The following is a 19,931-nucleotide window of genomic DNA, read 5'->3' on the forward strand; positions in this document are numbered from 1 at the left end:
TATTCCGTCGCTGTAGAGCCCAACGCTGCTGAAGCACTTTGGAAGTCCAAGCCACTTCCTCACATAAGAGCTCACTAGCCTCTCCAGTCGATTAGCATGATTGAGTGAAACCTCGTACATGGTCAATGGCCACAATAGTCTGGGTAATAACCCAAACTGAAAGCACCAGAGCTTCAATTTCCCTGGGAGTGCGGTGTTGTTAATCTGCCTGAGGCCATTAGCCATGTCATGCAGTAGTTGTTCACATTTCCAGGTGTCATTGAGGTCTGCATTATACCACCGCCCAAGGCTCTTGATGGGCTTCTCTAAGACTGTTGGAATTGGTTCTCCACTAATATAGAACCGCTCAGCTGTCAGTTTTCCTTTTATGATGGAGATGCTGCGAGATTTGGTTGGCTTAAACTCCATTCTTGCCCACTGGATGTTTTCCTGGAGCTTCTGCAGTAATCGCCAAGTACATGGCTTTGTTGTTGTAATGATGGTCATGTCGTCCATGTAGGCTCTGATGGGAGGAAGATGGAGGCCACTCTTGACTCTCTCCTCCCACTACCCAACGAGATGCCCGCATGACCATCTCCATTGCCATAATAAATGCCAGAGGGGAAATCGTACAGCCTGCCATAACTCCAACTTCCAGGTGCTGCCAGGCAGTGGTGTTCTTCTCAGCTGTTACACAAAACTGTAGATCCTGAAAGTAGCTCTTGACCAGCTCTGTGATGTGGTTTGGTACACTAAAATAGTTGAAAGCCATCCACAAGCTCTCATGAGGGACCGACCCAAAGGCATTGGCCAGGTCTAAAAAAACCACATGAAGGTCTCTCCGTTCTTTCTTAGCAGTTTGAATCTGGTGCCAGATGACACTGGCATGCTCCAGACATCCCGAGAAGCCCTGGATACCGGCCTTCTGTACCGATGTGTCAACATAGTCATTTCTCTGCAAGAAAGTTGATAGCCTTTGGGCCAAGACATTGAAGAAGATCTTTCCCTCTACATTCAACAGGCTGATCTGGCGAAACTGGCTGATGGATGAGGAGTTCTTCTCCTTAAGGATCAGAATACCTCCTGATCTTCGCCAAGCCCTTGGAATCACTCCTTTCTGCCATGCTACTTTCATCAGCTTCCACAGGTATTAGAGGACTCCAGGGGTGTTTTTATAGAGTCTATATGGAATGCCGTTGGGTCCAGGGGCTGATGCTGTTCTTGCCTGCCTCACTATCTTCTCCACCTCATTCCATGTGGGTGGCCTTATATCCATTTGGTGTTCAGGTGCCTGAATAGGTGGCATGTCACTCAGAATGGTAACTGGCTCATGCCTCCGACCCTCAGAGTAAGTTTTCCTCAGGTGTTCTTCCAGGTCTTTTATGGGCACTTTGAGGCCCCCACTCTTCTCTTGGACGAAAAGGCCCTTAACAAAGCTGTATGGGTTGCTGTAGAAAAGGGTCCTTGTCCGTTCTTTCCTCTTGTGTTGTTGTCTGAGGTGCTCTGCTCTTCGCAACTTGGTAAGCTGCTGCTTTATTTCATCCTGCAGATCAGCAAGTTCAACCCTTTCTGTCTCATAGGCCCTCCTCCACTGTTTCCTCAGTTGTCTTCTCTCTTTCACCAACCTGTCAATTTCCCGCTGCCTCCTGGACTTTGGCTGGTTTAAAGGGCCTTTCTGCTCCCTCTGTAACTTGCTCTTTACCCCAAACCTCTCGGCACCATAGCTGTAAATGATGGTTCCCAGGTTCTCCAGCTTCCTTTCAACGGGACCCTTTTGTTGTTCTAGTATAAGAACCAGTTCTGAGTCAATGGTTTCCCACTCTCTCTTCTCACTGGATCTGGGCCACAGAATCTGAAATTTCTTACCTTCCATCTTCCTTTCTATTGCTGGCAGCGGCCAGCTGGGCTCAGTATTGGAAGCTGCTGCCAGCTGTGGCTGGATGGGCTCTGGGATGGAACATGATGTTGGCTGTGGCTGGCTTAATTCTATACTGAAATGTGTTGCTAGCTGTTGGTGACTGGACTCCACACTAGAGGCTGATGTTGTTTGGCTGGGCCCTGGACTAGGGCCTGAAATTTGGTGTAGCTGGCTAGACTCTGGACTGGAAACTGCTGCTGGCTGTAATTGACTGGGCTCCAATCTGGAGACTGTAGAAGGGTCTGTATGACACTGAGCTTCATTCGGGGTGCTGATACCCTGAGGACTGTGGGGATTCTCTTGCCTCTGGGCTTCATTCGTCTGATTTGACTTACTTCGTAAGAAGTATTGGTCAATGCGAGGCCCCTTTCCAAGCTCACTGAGGCACTTCTTCCTGCCTTGGTGGATTTTAAGGCCCATGTCAGTTATTAGCTTTGACCAGCCACAAATGCAACTCTTCAGCTTCCTTCCTGCCAGCATTGAAGGTCCATTAATTGCAATGCTAGTTGTCCTATTCATCGTCAATACCATTCTAAGGTCCGTTGCCATAAAATCCGTCCGGAAAGGGTCTTCTTCCACCCCCACTCTCGCAGACCCTGGGGGTTTCTTCTCCTTCGAAGTTTTTGAAGCAATAATGGGTGGACCCAGAAATGCCAGACTAATGAGAATCAGAAAAAGTAGGTCCAAGGACAGACCCCACTCCATTCTCCCCTTATCTGTACTCTTTGACTCCTGCCAGTTAACCAACTTGAGGTCCAGTTTTGCAGGTTACTTCAGATGCCTACAGCTTCTAGCTTCAGAATTAATTAATCTACAGTGTTGAACTGTTTTGAAAGCTTTTTGAAAGTCTAAGTTAATTATGCCGTATGCTTTACTTTTATCAACTATTCTAGTAGGCTGCTCAAAAAAATCTAAAAGATTGGTTTAGCAAGATCTTCCTCTCATAAACCCACGCTGGCTTTTATTTAGTATACTGTTTTCCTACAGGTACTTTCCTAGTACATTTCCTACTTGTCAAAGTACCTGTTGTTACCTGGGTATTCATAAACAAGGAAAATCTGTCTTGGAAATTCAACATGGCAAAAACACAACCCACAGTGAGAGAAGAGGACGTACTCTAAGACAAAAGCTGTAACCCAGTAAGACAATGAAATTATTATCCAGATTAGTTGAGAAGACAACACGGTAGCCACCTGTGGTCTTAGATGAGATTTCACATTGGCTGGTACAGAACTGTGTGCGCCAATGGCAGTTTCCTCTTATCAGCCCCAGTGTACTCCTGCTGTCTCTATGCTGTTTTTTTTTTGGTGTCCCCCTCCAATTACAATCCCCTCTTCTCAATATGACATATAGCCTGTATTTTAAGTCAGACCAACGGCAAGCCACATATAAATTTTGTAAAAATCAGTTTAGCCATTTTTTACATGATTGGCAAACAAACAGACAGACATCCAAACAGTGAATGATTTTATTTAAGAAGATTACGGTTTCCATAAATTTGTGTGGTACAGAAGTAAGACTTATTGATCTGTAATTACTGCAATCCACTTTGTCTTCTTGTAGGCTGAAGTCATAAGTTCAGTTTTACAGCACTTCTTCTCTCTGAGGTGACTGCTCAAATATGTCTGATAAAGGTTTGTAATTGATGTCCTCATGTCTTTCAGCTCACTGCTGTATGAGAGGCTCCATGAGACAGTATCCCGACTCAATACTACAAAAGTGCTGCAGATTTAAAACAAAGAACTGAAGGCCAGTCATCCCCAGTTCTTCCTTTCATGGCCATGCTGGGTCCCTTCGATTCAAATGCATTGGGAACATGGCATACATTTGAGAAGAACAGGCCCTCATATACCCCAACCTTTACCAATCCACCTTTTCTTTGTTAAGCCAGGGTATTATGACTCTTGACAATGTTTTTAATAACTCTGAGGTCCAAATTGACAATTCCTTCTTTCTCCTTTTGTCCAAGTTGCCACTTCAATCTTATCTTAAGGCTGCTGGTGTCCTGCTATCTTCTCTTCCTGCTCACCCTCTTATTCATTTCTGTACATGTTTCTTCCCAATGAAAAAAGTTCACAATACACCCCTGAGGCGTTTATTATTACTTCTGGTTCAGTTAAACATTTTGAGTATGAAACGCAACAGAACTAAGTGGAAATTGAAACAAAGTAACAAAACATCCCTTGATTCAACTCAAGTCCCCCACATCTGGTTAGAGGTTTAATGATTTAGAATTGGTAACTTTTAATAATTGACTGATTTTAACCTTTCAGGACACACTTTTTAAACTTATTTTTAGTGCTTTATCTTTTCCTTTTGTATCTCGCTGACAAAAAATCTAATGGGGTAAGAATTTAAATGTGATATAGTATTAATTCTTGTTATTTTCAATAGACATACTCACCAGGCACTTTATTAGGTACACCTGTTCAACTGCCTTTTAATGCAAATATCTAATCAGCCAATCACATGGCAGCCACTCAATGCATTTAAGTCTGTAGACTTTGTCAAGACAACCTGCTGAAGTTTAAACTGAGCATCAGAATGGGCAAGAAAGGTGATTTAAGTGACTTTGAATGTGGCATGTTTGTTGGTGCTAGACGGGCTGGTCTGAGTATTTCACAAACTGCTGATCTACTGGGATTTTCACACACAACCATCTCTAGGGTTTACAGAGAGTGGTCTGAAAAAAGGAAAATATCCAGTGAGCAGCTGGTCTCTGAGCAAAAATGCCTTGTTGATGTCAGAGGTCAGTGGAGAATGGCCAGACTGGTTTGAGCTGATAGAAAGGCGACAGAATCTCAAATAACCACTCATTACGACTGAGATGTGCAGAAGAGCATCTCTGAGCACACAACACGTCAAACCTTGCAGCAGCTGGGCTACAGCAGCAGGAGACCACACCAGGTGCCACTCCTGTCAGCTAAGAACAGACAACTGAGGCTACAATTCACACGGCCCCACCAAAATTAGACAATAGAGGATTGGAAGAACGTTGCCTGGTCTGATGAGTCTCAATTTCTGCTGTGACATTCAGATGGTGGGGTCAGAATTTGGCGTCAACAACATGAAAGCATGGATCCATCCTGCTTTGTATCAACAGTTCAGGATGGTGGTGGTGGTGTAATGATGTGGGGGATATTTTCTTGGTACACTTGTGGCCCCATAGTACCAAATGAGCTTCATTTAAATGCCACAGCCTACCTGAGTATTGTTGCTGACTGTGTCCATCCCTTTATAATAATTCTTTGCATTTATATAGCGCTTTTCTCACTACTCAAAGCGCTCAGCAATTGCAGGTTAAGGGCCTTGCTCAAGAGCCCAACAGAGCAGAGTCTCTTTTAGCATTTGCAGGATTTGAACCGGCAACCTTCCGATTGCCAGTGCAGATCCCTAGCCTCAGAGCCACAGATGTGGTGTACCCATCTTCTGATGGCTAATTCCAGCAGGATAACATGCCAGGTCACAATGCTCAAATCATCTCAAACTGGTTTCTTGAACATGACAATGAGTTCACTGTACTCAGATGGTGTCCACAGCCACCAGATCTCAATCCAACACAGCACCTTTGGGATGTGGTGGAATGGGAAATTTGCATTATGGATATGCAGCCGACAAACCTGCAGCAACTACATGATGCTCTCATGTCAATATTATCCAAAATCCCTGAGGAATGTTTCCAGCATCTTGTTGGATCTATGCCATGAATAATTACAGCAGTTCTGAAGGCAAAGGGGTGGAGGACGTCCATCCCTGTACTAGTAAGGTGTTCCTAAGTGGCAGGTGAGTGTAGCTTTTAAGGTTTTATTGTTTTGAATCAAATTTACCAGATTAATTTAAAAGATAGCAACGAAAAAGCAGTAAATAATGACATAAATTAAATGTCTTTTATTTTTAATGTAAACTTTAGGTTATAATGCTTTTACCATTTTATAATGAACATGTGAGATTATTTTAAATGAGAATCAGTAACAGTAGATATGCTTAAAAAAAAAATCCTCTGAATCTTTCTCTGAGATTTTGTTTCGATGTGCTCTCAAACCACAACACTGCTAAGCTTCATCTTTAGCCTGGCACGGAGAAGGCCATGAGATGACGCATAGTTATCGGTTATCAAGCACAACTTGCCCAAATACTCTTTGGTAGAACTGAAACAGGCTTACTCGCTAAACACGCTTCATGGAATGTCCCCCCAGTAATATAACTACAAGCATGAACACGCTTAATTTGTCTCCTAGCTCCCTTCTCTCTAACCGGAAATTTCAAGACCGTTTTCCTTTCTCATGCTGGAAAGCCTTTTTTCCAATCTTTACATTACTAGACCATTAGAAAAATTTTGACAAGAACAGGCCATTCAGACGAAAAGAGCTCACTTATCCTATACAGTACTGGGTGGGAGATGGGTGAGTGGTAGATGTAGTATGGTGTGAGGCTTTGTACTTCATACTCTGAGGTTGTGGGTTTAAATCCCCACTAGTGACACTGTGTAACATAAGCAAGTCACTTCATCTGCCTGTACACCAATTGGAAAAAGCAAAAGAAATGTAACCACTTCTCTAGAATGCAGCCTCTGACCTTGAGTCCAAGAACCATGAATATATATCCTGTTATTAAGGTTTAGACCCCCCTACTTTACCTTTTAAGAACATGAGTTTGTGTACAATTTGTATGCTATCAGCTATATGCTAAAGATGCTATTCATATCTAGTGATGAGTGAATTCTGCTGAATTTCTTTCACCTCAAGTTTGATAAAATATCAAAAATGTTTGGGAACTGAGGATCAAGAAGAAGAATCAGGGATTAAGATTTTTTCCCCTAACACCTATCTATCTATCTATCTATCTATCTATCTATCTATCTATCTATCTATCTATCTATCTATCTATCTATCTATCTATCTATAAGCAGTCTACATCACTTCTTGGGACAACATATCTATGGGGTTCAGAAATGGACTTGGATTAAGTCATTCCAAAACCTGAAAGTTATATCTTGTAGTCTTTTCTTTGATGTGACATCTAAGATTAAAAAGGCTAAAGAAGCCATTTAGAAGGCTAACAGGCTATTTGCCATTGTACAGTGCTGGTCATCACAGAGTTCTGTTATACACTACAAGTAATATGGGGTAACATTTCAAAAAATATCATTTTTAGGAGGGAGAATTCCTATAACAAAGACGTGTTGTGTAGCACATTAGGGGTCTGCAGCAATGCAGCATTATAGAAGTAAAAACATTGCAGCTCAGGCTTGTGGGTGTGGGGTGTGTGCTGCTGCAAAGCAGTGTGGCCACGAGGTGTTCAATGGGGAAATGAGCTAATAGCTTGTTAGTGTGCAGGTAAAATATGCTTAAATGAGTCTGAATAGGAAAGAGAGGTCATAAAGAAAAAACAACAACAAGGAAAGAACTGGGGGATCAAACATGCGGTGGAGAGGAGGCAGAGCAGTCAGTGGCCGTGAAAAGGAGTGAGATTAATGGTGCTCCAGAGGTGGTTCACTCCCATTGAACAATTGAGAGGAGTAAGAGTGATCAGGTGCTTCAGGGTTCCTGCTGAACCAAAAACATGCGGCAGCATGATGGAGGTCCACCTCTGACTATCCCAGCCGTGACTGAGTGAGATGGCTGGGATAGGAGCCTGGGAAGAGACCACAGTTGACGGCATCTTAGCCCAGCTGAAGAGACTCGAGGGCGTAAGTGGTGTAGATAAGGGAGAAAGATGCACTGGGTTTACGGAAGAGAATGGAATTATTAGATTTAACTTATGTAAGAAACTTATTTATTCATCTTCATGAATGCATTGACTTTTATTGGATTATTTATTTAAGACATTTATGAAAGACTTGCAGTGCACTTTATTCACTTATGTGTTTGGACACTTGAATAAAACTCTGCAAATCACTTTGATGCACCATCCTTGCAACTGATCTTATATATTTAATGTTAATATTGGACAGGTATTTTATTTGAGTAATTTCAGTAACACTGCACACAAAAGCCACAGAGGGCCCAAAGACACCAACCTCTGTAAAGCCTAATATTACGTCTGGTTTAGTTGACAACTTAGTTAATTTCTATCCATTTCTGGGCATAATTTTATTCTCAATTACAAGTACTTATGAGTGAATTGAATTGTTTTGAATATTTGATCTTAGCAATTGTAGTTTTGTGAAGCAAGCATAATTTCTAGATATTACTATCCTTGTATGCCCTTTCTAACCTTGTTTTCATTTTTCAGTTCTGCTCCAAGTATAACAGTGTTCAGTTGAGCAAATATCACCTGGAATGGAAATGTGGAATAAGTATTTGTCTTTCAGAGTATTTGATAGGTTTAATGACACAAAACCATATGTTGCTTTTGCTACATTGTACCTTCCTGGAGTTGCTATAGAGCTGTCTGAATAATTAGCTAGGCATCAGACACATACTTTATCTATGTGAATAAGTAGCTACTTTAGTCTTGTTTCTTATGTTGTACATTGTGTGGGGGTGCATCAGGTCAGGTTGGGGAGCGTGCACTGGTACAGCGCGTTGCCACACCCACCACATGACGAAACAACTCGGGATCCTGGGTCCCAAGTGGGGGTGGCAAACCCCCAGGCAGACACGTGGTCCAGTCCCACCCTCCGGAAATGACCCTCAATCTGTCATAGCTAGGTGTAATGTAGGTGTCCTTTGGCCTGGTCCAGCCACTCGGGTCCTCAAAAATGAAGATTCTGTAAGCTGGATCACCCTCAGGGAATCACGGCACATGGCCATAGTGCCGTAACTGACGCTCCCTCAGAATGCAGGTAATGTGCCTCATTCCGGACTCCATGAGCAATCGTTCATTCGACACAAAGTCAAACCAGTGCTACCCAAGGGTTCTCCGAAGAGACACAGTACACACTCATATGGGAAGCACACACTTTTCAATGCATAGATGTAATGCCTATTACCCTCTTCAATCTGAGACTCAGTCCACCTCCGAGTGTCTGGGAGGTGAGACCACTTTACAATACAGAGGATGTGTCAGCTGCCATTGTCCTATGAATAAACATTGTGCTGAGAGATGAAGTCATATGGTTTGTTTCCATGTATTCAAACTCTTTCACTTTCTGCACACTTTACTTTGTTGTAGATTTAATTTTAAATTGATACATTTGAAAATTTTGCTCAGTGATCTACATTCAATAAACCACAATGACAAAGTAAAAACATGTTTTCAGAAAATTATACAACTATATTACAAATCAAATACTGAAATCTCTCATTAATAGAAATATTCAGATCCTTAATTCAGTACTTTGTAGAAGCCCCATTGGCAGCAATTACATCTTCGAGTCTTCTTGAGTATGTCCTCACAAGCTTTACACACCTGGATTTGGGCAGTTTATCCCATTCTTTCTGGCATATCCTCTAAATCTCCATTACTCTAGTGGGAAAGTGTCTGTTAACTGCCATCTTAAGTTCTCTGTGGTGTTTAAGTCTGGGCTACTTGGAGACAGTCACAGGCTTATCCTGAGGCCATTCCAGTGTTGTCTTGGCAGTATCCTTTGGGTCATCGTCATGCTTAAAAACGAACAATCACTCCAGTCTGAGGTCACATTCATTTTTCCCCTAATTCTGATCAGTCTACCTGACCCTGCTGGTGAGAAGCATCTCAACAGCATGATGCTGCCACCACCATGCTTCACTGTGGAGATGGTATTGGCCTGGTGATGAGCAGTGCCTGGTTTCCTCCAAACGTGATGCCTGGCATTCACACCAAAGAGTTCAATCTTTGTCTCATCAGACCAGAGAATTTTCTTTCTCATGGTCTGAGAGTTCTTCAGGTGCCTTTTGGCAAACTCAAGGCAGGCTGCTATGTGCCTTTTACTAAGGAGTGGCTTCCATCTGGCCACTCTACCATACAGGCCTGATTGGTGGATTGCTGCAGAGATGGTTGTCCTTCTGGAAGGTTCTCCAGGAAGGTTGGAGTTCTGTCCAAAGAGTTCAATTTTTGTCTTGGAGTCCTTTAAACTGTCATATACCTAATTACTCAAGAGTGGCTTCTGTCTAGCCCCCATACCATTAATACCTGACTGATGGAGTACTGCTGAGATGGTCTTCCTACCAACAGGTTCTCCCATCTCAGCAGGGGACGTCTGAAGCTCTTTTATTGTGACTATTAGGCTCTTGGTCACCTGTCTGACCAAGGATCTTCTTGCCCAGTTACTCAGTTTGGCTGGACAGCAAACTCTAGGAAGGGTCCTGTTGGTTCCCAGCTTTTTCCATTTCACAATTATTGTGGTCACTGTGCTTCTGGGAACACTCCAAGTTTTAGAATTTTTTTTTTATCCTTGCCTTGATTTATTCCTCACCACAATTGGATTGCAGAGGTCCACCTAGAGTTCCTTGGATTTCACGGCTTGGTTTTTGTCCTCACATGCATTGTGAATTGTGGGACCTCATGTACACAGGTGTGTGCCTTTCTAAACAATGTCCAATCATTTCAGTTTGCAACAGGTAGACTCCAATCAAATTCTAGACACATCTCAAGGAGAATTAAAGAAAATTTGGAGTGCCACAGCAAAGGGTTTAAATACTTACATAAATAGATAATTGAGAGATTTCTGTTTTTAATTTTTAATAACTATGCAAGTCTTTCTGAAAACATGTTTTCAGTTTGTCATCATGGGTTATGTGGTGCAGATTCATGCAGAAAAATTGCAGATTTATCCATTTAAAATTACTTGTACAACACAGTGTGCAGAAAGCGAAGAGTTCTGAATACTTTCTGAAACCCACTGAATGTTGTAACAATGCTGGCAAAGAAAATGCATGTGGGTACTCACTGCACCTAAAATTCCCAGTTTATCAGCTCTCTGTATTTTATTTTCTTGCATCCCTGGCCTTGATCTCTCATTTCTTTCCAAGTACGGTAAAACACACGTAGCATCATTGAAGTGATAAATCTTTTAATGTCTTTTAATGGTTATCTTCACGTATACACATCTACTCATTACCTCCTATTTGAAAAGCCTATCATGTCCAATTTTGGGATGGGGATCCTGTGCCTATCCTGGGTAGAAGACGGAGCGACACAATCACTGGGTGGGACACAAGCCATCTATCTATCCGACACAAACAATATAAGCCGCGCTGCCAGTCTATTTGTTAATTTGTCTAAGCGCATGGTCGGTCTGGACGAACTGTCGCCCTTTCCGCGCATTGGCAGACGCGCCTTTTGATCGCGCCGTGTAATAAGCGGCGCGCTGGCCCAGTGTAACACTAGATGAGTTATTGCACACTTCCTGTGGTATATTTATGACTCCGTGAGCCTAGTTCCGGTGTGTGCGGATACGAATGCACCGTCTCCCTCCAGTCTAAATGCAGGAGCTCTTTTTATATCACAGACGCAAGGGCACGAAGCGGGAGACGCGGGGAAATAAGTGTCGCGCGCATACGATATCACTCGCCGCTTTCGGCTCCAATGGAGTTTCACTGGCCGGGAGGTAAGGTAACCCGTGCTACTGGGAGCTTTCTGGGCATATTAATTGAAACTGAGCTTTGATAAAAGGGTCCTTTGTGCCTTTTGTTCCCAGAGACTCACTGAGGCGGATACGTGCGGTGAGCTAACTCGTTTATTACTTGGGCTTGCGAAACCTGACGCGGCTCTTCGCCGCTGTGTTGCACGGGCACCGATGGGACAAGCGCAACGCAGGCATCGGTTCGTCGGTGTCTTATTTATACCTTTCACGATGGTGGCAACAACAATTTTTTTTCTAAATTATTTTTTGAGGGACCTCGGCTTGCAACAGAGAAGATGAGGAGGGAGGGAAGGATGGAGGGAGGGAGCGAGCGAGCGGCGGTGCCTTTTTGAGCATGCGCAGATGCGCTGTTCAGTGGCTGATAACAATCGGAGTAGCTGAATTGCGCGGAAGCGCGCAAGCGCGCGCGCGCTAATATACCGCGATGTAGAAAGCGCGGAGCCGACGCGACGCCGACTGTCGGGCGTCTGGCGGACTTGAGAGTGCAGATAAACATCATGTGTGCCGTGTGTCAGCGATTCAGTTTTCATAAAGCAGTCGGTGGGAAAAACTAAAAGGGAGGTAAGTCACCCCAGAAAGGGCATGTTTATTGCTGTCACTTTCACGTTTTCGGTAGTCATTAAATTTAGTTTGGTCTTAGAAGAGCTGGGGACATTTAATTCTGTGCCACACTTTAACTTTATCTCAAATGTGCTTGTATATGTAGTTCCCACATTGGCTGCAGATCTCTAAAGTTGCCCTGAAATGCTCCCATATGGCCCACCAAACTTGCTATGACTAAAGAGCAGAGGCTTCTTTAGGGGTGTCTTTGTAACTGGTTATTTTTGGTGTGGCGTCCAAATATGAAGTTTTGAGATATAAATCTATTTTTCCATATAAATCTATTTTTCCACTTCTCACTATATATGATGGGGGTTTGGCAGACAAGAGAGTTAATGCCAGCCCAGTGGGTCTTTGGTCTTTAGTAGAATACAGAAAGCAGGATAAACATTGGTTGGACAGAAAAATCTCATCACGCTTGCACAGAAAATAGGGATGTTGTGCTTTAAATTACCCGGGGGTAATCAAAACTGAAAAGCCTACAAAGGAGAGAGAGGGGGAGCAGTAAAAGAAGACTGACCTTGAGGGCAGGGATGCCTTTTGAGATTTTGGGACCCATGAAAGGATATCATATTGGGATCCCCCACTGACCAAACCAACTCTGTACAATGTCTTTGACACTACACCATCAACGCCCCCCCCCCCCCCCCCCCCACATATAATTAGAGCTACACCCCATATGCAGGCTGGTATAGTTCTACTTGAGTCCTATACTTACTAGGGGTGTCAAATTAGCAAAAAAAATAAGATTTGAATATCCAGTTTAAAAATAAAATTCAAATATATTCAGTCTTAGGTTAACTATTCTAGGCATTACATTTTTGTATACACTTTTTTGTATGTTATGGTAACAGTGTCAAAATCAATAAAAAACACCAGCAGGATAAAATAATAGCAACACTTGGGCAACTGATATTTAAATGTGTCATTTTAAGGGCCCTTGTCAGTCTGTGGGCCTTGGAATCACCCCATTTTCCATCCCTCCCTTATGGTGCCTGGAAGAAACTAGAAGTGCTTCTCCAAGGCAATGGAGGGAAGGGAATCTTACAGATCTCAGAGATGATTGAAAATCAAAATAAAGAACGAGTCTTTCCATGGAAGCTTTGGTAGAAGGACATAGAGATCCAGGTTGATACAAGGTAGCTCCCAGGCTGTAAGAGCAAGGACAGGGTTCCCCTTTAAGAGGTCAGACAGGGAGAAGGCTAATCCAAACATATGTCTCTCTTGAAGCCATTGATGGCTGGATTGAGGTTTGGAGGATGTGCCACACCCACCACACAACAAACCACCTGGATTGGGACCCAAGTGCAGCAGGTGACACCTCAGCACCCCACTGGAACAGTGTATGTATATTATTTTTGAAAAAATTAAAAAGTTTTGCTTTAAAACAAAAAAAACACACTAAAAAGGCATTAACAAAAATACAGTACATACCTTTGTCACTATTCTTGTTTGTCCCCACAACAAAATAAACATTTTTATTGAGTCTTGTGATTGCAAAATTGAATGCAAAATCAAATGTAGTTATTTTACTCATCCTACACACTTCTGTAAGCACCTTTCAAATATTGTCTTGAAAGGTAAAAGGCACGTGATCTTTTTACTAAATATGCATGTTACAAACTTAAACGGTATTTAACAGACATTGTACAAGTGACTGATGCCTTAATAATATTCCAGAAATTTGGGGTTTGGTAAGAGGTTACAAGCACTTTAAGACATGAGTTGATTGAGGGTACCATGCCACCTGTATAAAAGAGCAGGCATCCTGGATGCTCCCGAGACGACTGTCTATTCTGTCTTTATAGGGCTTAGGAATGCAGAGACACCAGGGAACATGAGGCAAAGTTCTAGCCTGGTGTTCATGGAATCATACATTTGCCGTTGCTCAAGGAAGTGGTCCTTGGGTTTGTTATGGTTGTGGGGACTGGAGTTCAAAACCTTATCAAACTAGAAATAATCAAACCTTGAGTCATAGAGAAAGATGGGTCAAAAAGTAATAATAGGAAAGAAACAATCCAGAGTCGAGAGAAAGAATGGAGGTAAGGAGGAAGAGTGCTTAGTATTACTTGAGAGATGGGGGACAGGCAAGGATTAAGGTTTGTGTAGGAAGGAGAAGAGGACAGCATGCTTCTTGTTTTGTCATGTTTTTTCTTACTTCAAATTTTCACATAAATTAGCCCTATCTTGTTTGTAGTTTATTATTTTGAATAAGTGAATACTTTTTGAGAGATCTGGGTCCATCTTATTATGCCTGCATTAATAAGATGTCAAGAGAGTGTTGTTTGCCTTATACTGTATATACATACACACAAACACAGGCACACATATAAATGAATATATTTACAAGATATCACAATAGTGCAGTGGTAGTGCTGTTGCCTTGCATTAAGGAGGCGAGTGTTTGCATTCCGTGTCCTTCCTTTGTGAAGTTTGCATGTTCTTCCCATGTCTTCTTGGGTTTCTTCCAGGTGTTCAGGTTTCCCCTCACAGTCCAAAGAAATGGCAAGTTAGGTGAATTGGTGAGGCTAAATTGGCCCTAGTGTGTGTTTGTCCTGTGATGGGCTGGCGCCCTGTCCAAGGTTTGTTCTTGCCTTGTGGCCTATGCTAGCTGGGATAGGCTCCAGCACTCCCCTGTGACCATGTTCAAGACAAAGCGGGTTAGAAAATTACATGACATGTATATATGTATAGTTGTATATAGAATTAATTTCTTGAATTAATGTCTTGTTTTGAATTTAAATGGAGTTCATATTTAAAACAAATCAGTTAAACAATTGAAATAGGTGCACTGATCAAAAATACAGTATATACTGTAACAGGAGAGAGCACCCTTTGTGTCCCTTTATGAAACATAAGGGATTAACTTTAAGTACAAAGTAAAGAATACCCTGTAGCAGTTCTGGGACATGGTCTTAAAGCCTGTGTTTTGTGTGGAGTTTCTCCTCTACTTACTACTGTCAAAGTTAACATAAAGATTGCCCTGTCTCACCTCACATTTCTCTCTCTCACACTTTCATAACTCTGGTCTCTTTCTTGCACCATTGATCCTTCCCAATTCTCTTCTTCCACCTCTAGACTTCATTCTACCACTGTCTTGAGGCAGAGTTTGTCTTGGTTAATGTCAGAAATTACATCCCAGAGGTCTGGGGCAACCCTTTTTTGGTTACAGAAATGCCAGGCTAGAATTACCTGTAGATAGTCCCAGTGTCCTTACATTCTTGACCTTTCAGGAGCCCATACCTTGGTCTCTCTAGTAGTATATTTACCTCTATTCCTATAAAGGAAGGTAACAAAGCCTTGTTCAATTCTGAGATGTTGTTCTGCCTTTTGTCAAATAGACAGAAAGTAATTGCTTCCTGCCTATTGTCCTTGAACATGCAATTAAATCAGCAACCTGGCTACAACTTTTCCAGTTAGTGAACTTGTGCTTACTTTGTTTGGCCAGAAAGAATTATGACCCATTGTTCTTGACTATTGCCCTTCTGGGGAACCATGCTGAGTTTCTTTGTCCATAACACTATAGGTTTCTCTCTTACCTTCTCTCTAACAGGTCATTCATGGGACTTCACCCTGCCCTGAGACACATTTGCATTGCCTTTTTCCCAGACAATTTCTTGCCAGATAAGCACCTCACTACATATAAATATATGTATAAAATTCTGTATGTATTGTTTTGCATGTTGTTATATATGACTATATCTAATTAAAAAAAAACTAACAAACAAACTGACTCTGTCTCAAATGCTGTCTTTGGGAGTCAAATGGCTTTTAAGAGAGCAAACTGACTTTCATTCTCCTATTAGTTAATTTTACAAATGAAGAACTGATAGTATTTTTGAGAATTAGAATATATTGAAAAGACATGTAAGCAGAAGGTTTAACTGAAGATAGTTTCTCTTGTATGTAGAGGTAAACAATCACCTGCTATTATAGCACAAGAGCAATTTCCAAATAGGTCATTATTAATTTTTTACATTTACAATTTCTCATTTAAATATTTACCAATGTTGTTTCTTGTCCTAGAGTGTGTATATAAACATGGGAAACTTCAGTTTCTGTATTACATCTTGCCTGAAGAAGGGGCCTGAGTTGCCTCGAAAGCTTGCATATTGTAATCTTTTTAGTTAGCCAATAAAAGGTGTCATTTTGCTTGGCTTTTCTCTACATTCATAATAGCTAACACGGTACAACACCCTAGTACTACAAATAGGTCATTATAATGCTTAGGTCTGTACATTCATTTTATATTATTAAGATAAAAATTAAGCAGGATGACTACAAAAAAATAAAAATATTCACATAGTATGTTTACTATTATAATGTCTGATGTAAAAACTAAACTCTATCAAGTTCATTAATGCATTTTAGTCCTCAATATTGGTTTGTTTGATATATAATGCATTAAACTGTTTCTATTTAAATGCATGTTATAGTTTTAGTTAATTGTTATAAAACAATGTGGACCAAAAACCCAGAGCAGATACTCCAAATGACAATTGCATATTCACCCAATACCTTAAACAGGTTTTCAAACATAAGAGTTGCGCAGCACAATGTTCTTCTTCCTTTCACTCCACCACTACTCTACTCTAGCCAAGTTTGGCCCCTACTCTGCTCCTGTCTGTGACTTCTGTAGTTGAGGAGGACAGGCTCCTTTTAAAGTCAGACATGGGAGTTCTTCAAGCTCAAAAACACTTTTGGGTCGGAGGGAGCTCCAATGTAAAAGGGCAGCCACCCCCCATTAGCTTCCTTCAGAGGATTCAAAGGACTTCAAAGGGGCTGCCTGTTCAGACTGTGCATGCCAGTACACGGCAGTATGGGGTACATATCTTGGGGGAGGCTGTATACCACTGCCCTTCCATTATTCTGGCCTCCCAACTGGGGAGGGTATTACCAATCTTCGTGAGCAGGATAACACTCAGTTCCAGCCCAGTCCCTTTCTTGGTGGGAGTTTGCTTGTCCTCTCTGTTGTAGGTGATTTTTTTCTCTTGTTACTCTGGTTACTCTTCTCCCATATCTCAAAAGACTTTTGTGTTAATCAGAGATTTTGTGTTTGCCTAGTATGAGGCAGTGGGTATTCGTGTGTGTGAGTGTGCCCTGTAAATGACTAGTGTTCCACCCAGGGTTCCTGTATATATTCCTACTGTATATCCAGTGCAGGTATCAGCTTTCTATGTAAGTAGACATGGATAAACATATTCAATAAATAGTAGACCAAATGTAAACATTTTTGTGACCTTTATAATGAAAGAAACCCATCTACTATAAAAAAAAAACTTTCATAACATTTATAGTGAAATGTTATAAATGAGTAATTACATGAATGTAGACCTAGTTTAACTAAACACTGAATTTAATCAATGGAAATTTTTCATGTTTTCTTTGTGTTTATTTCATGTTTTGCTTTAGTCCATAGTAATGTAATTATGTCAGTTAATCTGAATAAATTGCTCTGGTGTGACTTTGTGTACAGCTGAAAATAAATTGATGTCCAATGGCAAGGTTTCTGCCTTGCATCTTGTGTTTTTGGTTTAGGCTTTTGTTCCATGTGACTCTGAACTGGATTTAACCTGTATGAAAATTAGTGAAGGGAGAAATGGAGGGCCTGTGTTCCCTAAATATGTTAAGTCTGTAACTACTATAAACATCCACTGAGATTTATCTGAGTTAGTTGCCTGGGCACAAAATAAACTTTAATGCACAAATGGTTTGTAATTTATATAATATAAGATCATGAACATACAAAAACAAAAATAGGCAATTGTTTATGTGATAAGCATTTGAAAAGATCTGTACCAGGACTGTATTTGTTGTTAAACTATTTAAAGTACATTTTACAGGAGACATACCTTATATATTTATTTCAATCCACTTTATTATTTGTATAGTGATCTTGACTGAGTACAAGCTAAGACCCCTTCACATACTGTAAAGAGTGGTGTGATAAAGTAACTACACCACAAGGTAAGGTCTGTGTTTTTACATTTTTAGACAAAAAGTATATTTGATTGCCATTGCAATAATAATGATAGATAAAAGTGATATAATTTTCAAAAATACCTTTGGAAAAAGTACATTTTGCACTCAGTCAACCCAAATTTAGATCAACACAAACAGTTTCCTTGTGTAGAAAAAAATAGTGTACCCCTATCTTTTCAAATTTACAGTACTGTATATACTTTGGAGAGCATTTTCAAAATTATGTTTTTTGGTGGTTGAAAATACAGTTTCCGTGTAGCAGCAAGGACAAAACAAATAAAAAGAGATGTGTTTTTATATTTAGCCATGTTAGTGTGGACTAGCACAAAACTAGTTCTGAAATATGGAAGAGTGGATCCTCTCACTGAGATTTTGCCTCTTCTGTATCCATACCATTCTGACCATGGTGTACGAATGGCTGCAACAGGCACCTGTGCTTTTTCTTAAACTAATGCAAACATTCATGCATGAAGGTAAAAATTATCATTTTAAATAGTGACACAGCACTATACATTCTGGGCATTGCTACATTTATAAATAGATATTTTCTAGATAGAATAAGGTATGTCAGGCATTAATGTGGCTAACTAAAGTTTGGATATTATGAATTTCTACAATTGAAATGAAGAGATGTACCTATGATTGGAAGGGGAGGACCTGGGAAAGGATGCAAGCATCAATGAAGGAGGACAGAAATGAGAAATGGGACTGCAGTATAAACAGGTTACATTTTTTTGTTTGTATTCTAGAGGTGAGCCTGGTGAGCCCAAATATTGGCCATCTGGAACAGAGGACTTTTTATTGTTCAGAAGCTTTAACAACCTGCTCAGCTTGGCAGCATCTTTTAGTTTCTTTTCAGTACTGCTAGAAAATTAATATTTTCTTAGCTTGTTTTGTGTTTAGTATTAAAGTGCAGTGCCATGATTGTATTTGAGTCACACAATTTAAAATATAATTGTCAGATTATGAACCAAATAGTCGCATGTTAAGAAGGAAAATCAATGGATCAAACTTTTGACTTTAATCAGTGCTTCAAGTCAAAAAATTAAGACATGAATAAGGATGGCATAAAATAAGTATTGCCTCATTACAAAAGTATATTATATTTTCTTTAAATAGTTCACATCTGTTACTAAATGCAAAGTATTGCCACAAATTAAAGCATCTCTAGGTATTAAAAATGTAATTTACAGAACTGAAATTTTTCACTTCTTTTCCTTTCTCTCCTGCTTCATTTTTATACAAGTGTATTTGCTTTTAGCACCTTGTTTTATTTTTCTGCAATAAGATATTTTTGGAGTCTTTAGCACATTTTCCTTATTAACACATATCAAAGGCTAACATTACTTAAATGGAAATTTAATTTATTGTCTTACATGCCTGAACCTGACAAATGGTACGTAGTGACAAATATAAGCTTTATTGTTAGCATTCTTTCATCAAACCAATATTTTTGAGCATTTTTGTAATGGAATAAATATCTGAGATGACTGTGGCATTGATTTTGCTAATATAAAGGTACATTTTTCATTCTTAAAATGTAAATTTTGCACAATTTCTAATATACATTTTATTGTGTGTACCTTGATTGCATCCTTTGTGTATAAAGTTAAGTAGAAGCTCATGCAGAAGACACTTGCAAATCCTGACTGCTGGGCTTCTTTTTAAAATAATTTCTTAATCTACTTGTGGAATAATGTTAAGTGATCTATTCTGTGTGGGTGAGAAAGCAATAGTGATATGTCCTTAACACCCCAGCTGACATATTTGTAATGCTCTGATTCTGTCCTTTAATTTTATATTTTAATACTAGAATATTTCAAATTGTTTAAAATTAGTTGGGTTGCTAAAATGTTAAAGCTGATCCCATTTTATTTAAATATTGACAACTTGGTGAATATAAGTAATGGCAGGAGACATTACTTTGATGGTCTAAATAATTGT

General features: G+C 40.4%; 1 protein-coding gene across 1 annotated transcript in view; it reads left to right on the top strand.

Annotated features, from left to right (window-relative positions):
- The first annotated feature begins 10,924 nt into the window (after positions 1-10,924).
- LOC114654383 (uncharacterized protein KIAA1958) overlaps positions 10,925-19,931 on the top strand; it is a 36,754-nt gene continuing 27,747 nt past the window's right edge. Inside the window, exon 1 of the mRNA XM_028804892.2 lies at positions 10,925-11,369. The gene's annotated coding sequence lies outside the window, so the exon portion shown is untranslated. The remainder of the gene's footprint in view (positions 11,370-19,931) is intronic.

Source organism: Erpetoichthys calabaricus, chromosome 7 (assembly GCF_900747795.2).
Source record: "Erpetoichthys calabaricus chromosome 7, fErpCal1.3, whole genome shotgun sequence".
NCBI lineage: Eukaryota > Metazoa > Chordata > Cladistia > Polypteriformes > Polypteridae > Erpetoichthys > Erpetoichthys calabaricus.